Source organism: Petaurus breviceps, unplaced genomic scaffold, assembly GCF_028583685.1.
Source record: "Petaurus breviceps papuanus isolate PSGF00001 unplaced genomic scaffold, PetGlider_PUasm1.0 47, whole genome shotgun sequence".
Classification (NCBI taxonomy): domain Eukaryota; kingdom Metazoa; phylum Chordata; class Mammalia; order Diprotodontia; family Petauridae; genus Petaurus; species Petaurus breviceps.
Genome location: NW_027186349.1, coordinates 9267636 through 9278963, shown reverse-complemented (window position 1 = coordinate 9278963; position 11328 = coordinate 9267636). Strand labels below are relative to the sequence as shown.

Here is an 11328-nt window from a genome sequence, read left to right as displayed (position 1 = left end):
TATATATATATATATATATATATATATATATATACACACACACACACACACATGAGGTAGAGATATTTTGGAGGCAGGGATTTTTAAAAAGACAACTGGGAAGAAACTGGAAGTAAAGAGGAAGGAAATGTCCACTGATGCTCAGGGTTTTCTCCCCATGCCATCCACACTGGCATTTAAGAAATTAAAGACTCATTTTTCTTCTTTGGATACAGGCTTTTGACACTAGAGGTCTGGACAACATGATCTGAGTTTATCCCCATGGTTCAGGACTCACTGTGGTCATGCCCTCCCTTCCTGAGCCTGGGAAGACCTCATGCTGTTCAATACATAACAGCCAAGTCTTCATCTCTCAGTGATCTGCATGGCAAATTGCAATGGCAACCCAAACACCAAAACACAGCACCTTTTGTGTTCATCTGCTGAGTGAGTCTGACACTCCCATCTGTTGCCTAGATCATGACACCAGGAGGCAGAAGTAAAGGACTTGTGGCCCTAGTTAGCTGACAGAGAGAAGTCAGGAGCATGTGAGGATGTCTCCTGGGAAGATAATTGTGCTTGAAAGATTTGATGCTTTCTTGGTATCAAGTTGATTTCTATTTAAAGTGAAAGATTATTATTCTCATTATAAAATGAAGACATGTAATTAATCCTAACGGTTCTAAAAAGGAAGAGATTCGGTTGGCAGGGACCCGCAAGCATTAACATGAGCACGCTGAACCCCAAAAAGGCTTTAAAATCCTAAAGGTAACTAGAGGGGACTACACAACATTTATATTCAGCCAGCATATCTGTCTATATAGTTTTCTTAAGAATCACAAATACAGGAACTATAGGTTTCCATTTCCCAAATCAGGTTTTATAACTACAAATGTCAGGTGTAGTTATGTTCCCATGGAAATAATTCTCATGTTTAATTACACGAGGCTATAAAGATCCTAGGGTACAAACTGAGGGTGCCTAAGGAATTTAAGTTTTTTTAGAGAAGGGATTATATCATTCTTTGTACTTGTACAATAGTACCTGGGACACAGCAGATGCATAATAAGTACTGGGTGATTGTTGCTGATTTGATGTACTTAATGTTACAAATTTGATCATAAAGTCTCCCCTTCCATTTAAGGCTGAGACAGGGCTCAGGATTTTAGGTTTATAGCCCAAGGATATCTTATTCCATTTACTAAAATATAACCAAACTATGACAAAGATTTCTAAGAAGTTTACAAAGGCAAAAATATTCCACTTTCCCAGAGAAGGGCAAAGATTTTAATCCTCAACAGGTAGATTCCAGAGAGAAGTCTGAAAGATAGGTCATTAAAAGCTCTAACGAAGCGACAGGGACTCACTTCCAGATGACTCTGGAGAGGGTGGACCTTGTTCATATTTTACTGTGCCATTTAAACGAGTGAGTTTGATGTGGCCTAGATGCAACTGAGGGAGAAGCAAATATCACTAGGATGCTGCTGCCATAAAAATGATGCTATTTCGGTCCAGAGGCTTGCGTGAGAAGCTTATTCCCTGACACATTGGAGCTGTTTCCTCCATAGAGTTACTTCACATTCCATTCCAACCCTCCCCGCTGGTTTTAGTCTACAGCTCCAACCTGATTTCCATGAATTCTACCTAGTCCTCTCAATTCAGTGACCAGAGTAAACTCACTTTTTGGTTTACATGCAAAATGACATTCTGGTTACCCTTTTGGATTATCAGTTGGACTACATTCTTTTTTCTCTAGAAATATTCTCTACCTCAGGACCCATTAACTGCCTGAACCATTTGTATCCCAGGGCTGCCATCTCCTTAGTGTACAGGAACCTGAAACAGAGGGTAACAAAAGTCCCATGATGCCCTGATCTTGGTATACCATTAGAAAGCCAAACTTTGGTTGGAAAGTGGTGAACCCATTCTCTGTTATCCACTGTGATCTTTGAATCCCTGGAATTTCTATTTAAAACTCGAAACAGCTTAGCAATAACTTTCACATATCAAACTTTTTTTTTTTAAAGCAATTGGGGTTAAGTAACTTGCTCAAGGTTACACAGCCAGTTATTTCTGGGTGTGGTGCTAAGTATCTGAGTCCAGATTCGATCCTAGGTCATCCCAACTCTGGGGCCAGTGCTCTTACTCACTGTGCTACCTGGCCGCCCCTCAAACTTTTTAATAACATTTGTATCTGGGCTTTTACCATTCTGTGCTAAAGCTAAGAAACTATATCACTGTTTGAAAAAAAAAAACATTTCACCCATCATAAAAACAAAACCAAAAATGATGATGATAAAATCATGATTGGGAGAAGGGGTGTTCTTGGAGAATTTTTTTTTAGTTTAACCTAATGTTAAGGGAGAAAAAAAAATGGCCAAGCTAAAAACAATTTTAAAAGTAGATGTTTTATTATTTTTGATATGTATTGAGAACTTTAATCCAAATAATTCACACTAATCATATATTGTAAGGAAAAATAATCTTATTGACATTTTCAATAGATACTATGTGTAGATAGTAAAAGAAAGAACCTATGTGAAACTAAGCTGCCTAAAGAAACCTTAAAATTAGCATTACAGCTTGGCTCTACAGGCAGACCATTTTGGATAAGACACTATAGCCTGCTGTGTTTGCTGCCTATCATTCATAAAAATAGGTCAGGCAGAACAGTACTCAGCATACATACTGAGAACCAAATTTACATTACACTAATTTTTCAAGCATAAAGATCAATTTTATGAGTGCATTCTATATATAAAAATTATCTATTTTTCTAACATAATCAAAAAGTATTCCAATGACTTTTAACATACTCTAACTGATTTCCTGTTATCATTTTATAAAAGATTAAATCTTTCAGAAACTTATAATTAGGACAGCTAATAATAAAATAGAATACAACTGTATTAAACGTTGCTAAAAGAAAATTTTCTGATTTCTATAAAAATCACATGTACACACATAAGCTAATGTTTATGCATATATAGACACCTATTTCCTATAAATTATATTATAAATCACGAATGTAAATGTTATCTTTAAAGAGTTTGCTCTATTAACCAATTGAAAACTCATTTTCCAACACATAGTAAATAATAGACCTACAAAATGTGAAATAAAGTAAAGCCCTGAGATGGCAATCCACTTACATTTCAAACTCTGAAAGTTAAATGAATGATGCAAAATTTTACTTATCTTCTTCATGAGATTCATGTTGACTAAATATGTCAACGTTAACTCCTCAGGAGGCCTCTACTGAAACATGGCCCAACTCAAATGAGGCCAGCATTTGGGAAACCTTGATTGTTCAAAGCCAGGATTCTCTGTTGAGTCCACTAAGAGAAATTTCAATTATGGCCAAGTCAGTGGGTGATTTCTGAGAGGCAGAAAATTGAGAACTAGGATGCCTAAAAATGCTTATTTCACATAGCACACAAGGCATATAATACAGACTTTATGCATCTATGACACTTCTCTTGCATTATTCCTAAAATAAGGGATAAATAAAACCATAAAATGTCAGAAGTTAGGTATTATACATAAAGAATAGTGAATTATGGGACGGCTAGGTGGCGAAGTGAATAGAACAACGGCCCTGGAGTTAGGAGTACTTGAGTTCAAATCCAGCCTTAGACACTTGACACACTTACTAGCTGTGTGACTTTGGGCAAGTCACTTAACCCCAATTGCCCTCCAAAAAAAAAAAAAGAATAGTGAATCATAATGGAAGAAGAATGAGGGGTTTTTTTTTTATCACTGAAGAGTTTTATGAGAACAGAACAAAATTTAAAATTCTCACAACAAAAATTAGCATGGCAAGAGAGAAACCTAAGGGGCATGGTTATATGTATTAAGTACTTTGAGAATCATTCAATAACATTACAGATACTAAAATTTTATGAGTTCAAATGAGTTTTAGAGTTGGACAAGGACCTAAGAGATCATCTGTTCCAAGAGATGATAGCCTTGGAAATTATAACTTGTTCATGACCAATGCAAACAGAAGTGTGGGAATCTTCTGGAAGTCTAGAAAAAGAGTTGGAAAGTAAGAATTTGTTAGTGTGTTTCCAGTTCCATTCTGGTGTGACCTGGCAGAAGAAAGAAGTTATCTGATTTGTTTGGCAGATATATTCCTATAATAATATAAATAACATGTCTATCATAGCCTGAGGATTTTATCCCTTAAGATCATTCAACTCCCTTATAATACTAATTTGATTTCCTATGAAGACCGTCTGGCTGGAAAGACAAGCGTCTAGCAGTCAACACAAGCACTCTAATCCTCATGGGAGTACTATTTCTCAAAATAAATTAACAAGCCAGCATTCCAATTCATACATTAATCTCTTGTAAGTTTGGTTATTATAAATCAGTATCTTGGAGTCTGATCACCTCTATATGAACTGACAGAGTCAAGTACATGAATATGTAAATGAGAACCAGACCTTACTGATCCATAGGTAACTCATGGTGTTGATATTCCATGAATCCACTACCTCTTAATTACAATAAGATCAATCACTTCATTAAAATTTTTCTTTCTGTAGTCATAAGTATAGAGCTCACTTATATAATTAAAAGAACAAAAGTTCCACTACAAAAGAAGTTTTAGAATATTTTTCTCTTCTTTTTTAAACTTTATGTTGCTAAAATGACTGGGTTGCTTTTTTTAAAAAAGAGTGGCTAAGGTTTAGAAATCTCTCAAGTCTCCCTTTTTGGATAGTTCACATTCTAAGAGAAGAAAGGAAAAGAACAAAGGAAGAAAGATTAAGTATGATACTTTTTCCCCTGCTGTTCTCAGCTCCTTGCTCTGCCAACATCATTCTACAAACTCTCCTTTGAGAGTCATAAGATCCTATCAAATCACTGTGCCAAGATCTTGATCTTCGTTGCTCATCTACCATCCCTAGAGTCATTCTCCCACCTTCCTCAATAACATCAGCACCTGACTTACAGTCTTTGTCGCCATCAGAAGCATTCTAATCATCTCTAATTATCCCTGGTAACTTCAATAATGTGTTATATGATCCTTGTGCTACCCTGTTCTCCTAGTTCATGCCCCAAAACCTCAGCAAGGATCTGAGAAAGACAGTAGAAGCAAATATGATGAATGAAAGATGACTTGCCCATAAGCCATCCACAAAAGTGGTCCTTGACCTTTAGACCTCACTACCACCTGAAACCTCTCTGCCTTCAAGATCATGAAATCTGTTATTAGAGGGAACGTTCAATTTCTTTTCCTTGCACCTCTTTCTCACAATGACTAAAACCAGCCCTGAAACAGGTGCTCATCTTTACTGCAACCTCTGCTGTCATAGCTCATTCCTTGTTTTTCTCATGTCATCCCTAGTCTGCCTTTATTTCACCCTAAAAGTTGCCATTTCAACATATTTATTGAAAAATTTTCTCCCCCATTAGAATGCAACCTCCTTAAAGGAACTCTCTTTACCTTTCTTTTTATCTCCTACACTTAGCACATAGCAAATGATTGTGACTGACTCCTAAATGCCCTATCCCTTTATTTTTGGCTCTTCCTGTCCTACAACCCTCTAACCCTGGGTCACTCTAATCATCTCGTCTCCTTTTTCCATGCCCCTATTCCTTAGCCACCAGGCAGTTCTGGAGAAGTTTGCAAAACCAAGTTGACTGGATCCACCACAAATCTATACTATCTAAAACCAAGTAAGTCCTCACTACTACAAAGCAATCCCTTTTCATAAAGGGATCTTTGGCTGGCTGCTTTCATAGTCCCTAAAAGAATTCTTTCAAATTGTCATATCACTCATCTGCATTTTCACCCCTATTTCCCTAACCACAATTTTTCAGAAGATGACCCTGCTTCCTACTTTACCAATATCAGTCTATTTGCCACAATCTCCCTCACTGGTCTCTGTATCCTCATTCGTGCTCATCCATTCTTCTTTACAGAGGATAAGATCCTCCTTGCCAAGGACAACTACTATATTTGTGTCCTCTGAGACCTGGATCCACCAATTATAATATACATACATACACATGTGTGTATGTGTACACATGTGTTTTGTGTGTAAATATACATGTAAATATCTAATTTCTAAATTTTAATATATATTCGATATAGAAAGATACATACATATATGTATATGTATGTGCATGCATATATGTATCTTTCCTTTATCCTAAAATGCCTCTTTAAGGTTTTTGTTTTATAATATGCTGCAGTCAAAAACTGCATCATTTAGTAGCCAGCCTAGGTGATGAACCTATCACCACTTAAGTTTAGACTGATCTGTGGATAAGTAGATTGTATCCTCAGAACGAGAGTCAAAGGACTTCTGACATGGTAGAACTTGGTCGGATTTATACAAACTACCACTCTATAACTTCTCATCCTTTTCAGTGCTAAACTTCCAGAAATAATATTTTCATTCGGTTTCCACTTCCATATTACATACTCATTCCTCAAACCCCTGCAATCTTGTTTCCATTCCCAACATTCTAAGTGGAACTGCCCTTTCCCAAATTACCAATAATATCTTAATCACTAAATCTCAAGTCCTTTTCTCAGTCTCCATCCCCCCATGACCTTAGGGTAGCTGTTAAGTGCCTGCTTCTTCTTGGTTCCCTCTTTTGATTTTTCTCCTGTCTCTATTACTACTCCTCTGACTCCTTTGAAGGTTCAGTACCATCTTGCCACCCCCTAAACATGGGTGTCCCTTCAAGGCTCTCTCTCTTCAGCCTTACTCTTTTCTCTCCATGTATTCTCTCTCACTGTGATCTCATCCATTCACGTGGCTTCAGTTAGAACCTACACAAAGATGGCTCCCAAATATATGTATCCAGTCCAAATCTGTCCCCCAGAATTCTAGAGTCCTACATCTCCCAACTAGATGCCCCACTAGCACCTCAAACTCCACATAACGAAACTGAACTTATCTTTTCCCACTAAACCTGTTCTTTTTCCCAGGCTCCCTATTTCTGTTGATGACACACTACTATCTTTCTCAGTCAACCATGTTCAAAACCTCAGAATCATCTTGGGACTCTTCCAAAGTCATCTCTGCCCCCAATATACCATCAGTTGCCAATTCTGCCAGCTTCTTCGATAATCTCTCTTGAATGTCACTTTATCTGTACTCACACCATTATCATCCCATTTCAGGCCCTCATCACCTCTTGCTGACTCTGCTGGGGTAGCTTCCTAAATAATCTCCTAGCTCTTCAGTCCCTCTCTGATCCATCTTTCACAAAGCTGGCAAAAATGATCTCTCTAAAGTAAAGGTCTGAACATATCAATTCTCTAATCAAAAACCTTCAGACTCTCCCCTATCACTGATAAGAAAGAATATAAACTCCTTTGCCTGACATTCATAACCCTTTAAGAAAAAGGCTCTCAAGCTAACTTTTCAATCTGATTAAACAAATCCCTTTTATATAACCTATGTTCCAGAGAAATGGGATATTGATCCCTATCTCACCCTAATGTCTTGTCTCTATTTACCACATAGCTACTTTGCTGACTTCATAATTTCCTGAAGTTCACTCTTTCGCAAGATGAAATCAATTCAGAAACTCAAACTGCCTAAACATCCCCTGCCCCTGGAGCCCCTCTCTCCCTCTGACTACAAGAGGGTAGAGGATGGATGCTGGATAGCTCCTCCTAAATCTTTCACTATTTAAGGGTAGCACCCAGAGAATTCTCATCAGTTCCCATCAGGCTACTTTCCTTCATCATCTCCAGAAACTCATCAGTCTGCAAGATAAAGTCAACCTAGAAACTCACCTCCTCAGATCGTTCCCCACTCTAGCTGCATGACTTGATCACACCTCCCAAAATCTCCCCTGCCCACTTTTCAGCTTATTTTCACGTGTTGTATACCCTATTAGATTGTGAACTACTGGGGGAGACGTACTATCTTAACATTTTTTTGTATCCTCAGCACTCAGCACCGTGCCTGGAACATGAAAGGCACATAAATGTTTACCGACTCTCTGATTCTCCATGTATTGTCACAACAGGTCACCTCCTTAGCCCCTCATTCCCAAACCCATACCTGCAACACATTCCCTCATCTGTATCTGCCTACTGAGATTCTCTGCCTTCGAGGCCCAGCTCCTCCCCGATATCCCCAACTAAAAGTCCTTTCTCCCTCCTCAAATTTTCCCAGGACGCTTAATCTGGATCATTCCTTTGCCCCTAGGTGGCACAGTGGATAGAACACTAGATTTAGAATTAGAAAGCACTCTCTTCAAATCCTTCTTCATACACTCACGCAATATGTGACCCTGGGCAAGTTACTTAAACTTTCACACTCTCAGTTCCCAAATCTGTAAAGTGGAGATAATAATAGTACCCACTTCACAACGTTATGAGGAGCAGTTAGATAACTTATGTAAAATGCTTTGCAAATCTTAAATGCATGATATAAATGCTAGCTCTTATCATTATTATCTTGGATGAGGCTTACATATATATATCCACATATTATATGTGTTATATCCCTCACAACATAAGTTTCTTGACTTTTCCATTTTTCATCTTTATATTCCAGAGCCCAGCACAATACTTTGCACAAAGTCAGTGCTTAATAAAAGACTACTAAAGAAATGTTTATGCCTTGGGCTTTGCCAAACATTTCATCATTTCATTATAACTGAAGAGACTGGATATAAGTGTATTTAAAAATACTTCTTGATAATTTATTCAATACAAATCACTTTAAGTTCACAAATACAGCTTATAAATAACATATTAAAATATATCCTAAAACTCAAGATAAACCCCTTTTCATGTCTACTAGTTATATTTATGCCATTGTTAAATCAGAAATCCATGTCCTATGTGCCAAAATCTATTTTACATTTTCATATTATTTTTCAGTTGTACTTCTCATTCTAACATTTTCTCTTAAAAATCTGCCAAAATGCAATTGCATTTCATGCTAAAAATAAGAATGTGACTCAATTTTCTGATGAAAAAGCAACTAATAATTAAAATCATGCTTAATTTTTAAGGGCAATATTTCTACGTGCACTTCTTTCATTATAAAGTTCTATTGGAGTACAACTGGAATAATGTGTTTCATCTTGTTTTGTTTTTTTCAAACCTGTTATAAAATGGAACTGAATATGGGAGCATGACAGTAATATTTTAACACATTACAGGGCACATATACAGACATCGCACCAAATGCCGCTAATTTGAGTTTCTTAAAAAAAAGTTTTATTGATGTGTCTTGTTTTTACATTACATTACAGACTCCTTTCATTTTGTGTCAGGTCATTTGTAACAAAAGAGAACAATTAAATAAAACTAATGATAGTGACCTCATCTGAAGATTCATATAACATTTCGCATCTGCCTCTCTATTTTTTTAAATGAATAGAAATCTATTTCCTCTACCTCTCCCTACTAAATGGAAAAAAGAAAAACAAATTTATTTTAACACATATACATAAGCAAAAAAAATTTCCTCATGTCAAATTTTCTATATGTCTCACATTCTGTCCCCTAAATCTACCACCCCTCTATAATGGATGCCCCTTCTCTATTCCTGCTTATTTCAAGTTACTATACCTTAATTTTTTCCTTTTAACATTTTTTTCAGTATACCTTTTCCAAGTCTTAAGATTTATTTTGTCTATGACTAATCATTCTTCCCTGAATCTACCCTCCTTCGTATGTTTCCCTTTCCTTTCTTTCTATCCAATCTATATCCCTGTTGAGTTGAATGTATTTCTACACTAAACTCTTTGGTAAAAGTGTGTATTCTTTCCTCTCTTGATCAATTCAAATGATCCTCCTCCTCCATCCGTCCTACCAAGTTTGTATATGGTTGTACTTACAAAATCCAATTATGTGTCTTTAATAAATTCCCCCATCTTTTTCCCATTTTCTCTTTAATCTTTCTTCTCCCCTCTTCTTATGTCTTTCATTTTTTTCTGACAGTATCTTCAAAACAAAACAAAACTATTTATAGGTCTTCCGTCTCACTTGATTATCTCCATGAACCCCTGTGACATTAGGATTCTAAACGAACCCTTTTAACATCCTTTCTCCCACTGAAATGTTAACAGTTCATGTTATAAAGTCCCTTCTGATTATTCACTTGTAGTTAAACTTTTTTTAATTTTGCAAAAACATAACAAATTAAACAACACAGCAGAAAATTATTTTCTGTAAGACCAAAAGAGGAAGGATTGCTGTGAAATATGCTTATCATCTCTAAGGAACAATCCCAAATTACTCTCCTTTACTCTCACATCCTTGAAAGCAATTATAAATATTTTTAAAAAGAGTACTCCCAGAAAAAGAAATGCTCTAAATATTTTTCTATTCTTTTTTTCCTTTTTTACTTTTTAGAGGGCAATTGGGGTTAAGTGACTTGCCCACGGCTAGTTTTTGTGTTAAGTGTCTGAGGCCGGATCTGAACTCAGGTCCTCCTGACTCCAGGGCTGGTGCTCTATTCACTTCTAAATGTCTTTCTAGGAAAGTATTAAAATAAAAATGATCAGGTATCTGATTTATTGAGGGGAAGTATCCATCTGTTTGATCCCTCATCAAACACTATCCTCCCCCTGCATCCTGCTTTTACTCAAGAGTCACTCAGAAACATACTTTTCTTACTAAGCCCAGTTATCATGTGCAGCTGTAACTGGCAAACCATAAGGAATAGTTTGGGAGCAAATATAAGGTACTGCCTCTTTCAAAGACGGGCATTTGGGTTGCTGATGGGGTAATTTTCTGCCTGTCCTTTAGATGTCTGTTTCAACATTTTTTTAAAAAGTGATGGTTCTCTGGGAGAGGGGAAGGAGGAGGGATGTATGAGTAATGTAAGTAAACGTAAAAATAAAAAGTACCACTAAAAATCTTTTTTAAAAAATGCAAAAAATTTATCTGAAAGACTGGTTTTCTTAAGTCTCTGTTAATAGTTTTACATACATATGTGTGTATATACATATATATATGTTACTTTTTCTGCCCCTTTTAGCAACCAAAATGTCCATATATGACAGGCTATTACCTTACACTTACTCCTAAACTATTTCTCATGGTTTGTTAGTTGTAGTTATAGGTCAGAAATGAGTGGGAAAAAATCTGGAGGCTGAAGAGAAAAAATCTTCATTTTTCAAATGAATGTTCTTGTACTAGATCCAAAACCACAATTTAATAATAAAAAAAACACTAATGAAATCTGGTGGACCCTTCTCAACTTGAAGAACATATACTGCCATGAAATTTTAGATGGCATTATCTTGTGACATGTTAAGTTTCACAATATCCACTTTGACTTATAAAAAGTAATATATATGTATTTATGCCCATGTAAATATACTTGAGTATATACACCCACACCCACACAAATA

At 36.4% G+C, this 11328-nt stretch overlaps 1 protein-coding gene across 2 annotated transcripts in view; it reads right to left on the bottom strand.

Moving 5' to 3' along the window:
• The window catches only part of RETREG1 (reticulophagy regulator 1), a 171413-nt gene that overhangs the window by 116917 nt on the left and 43168 nt on the right, over positions 1-11328 (bottom strand). The window lies entirely within an intron of this gene.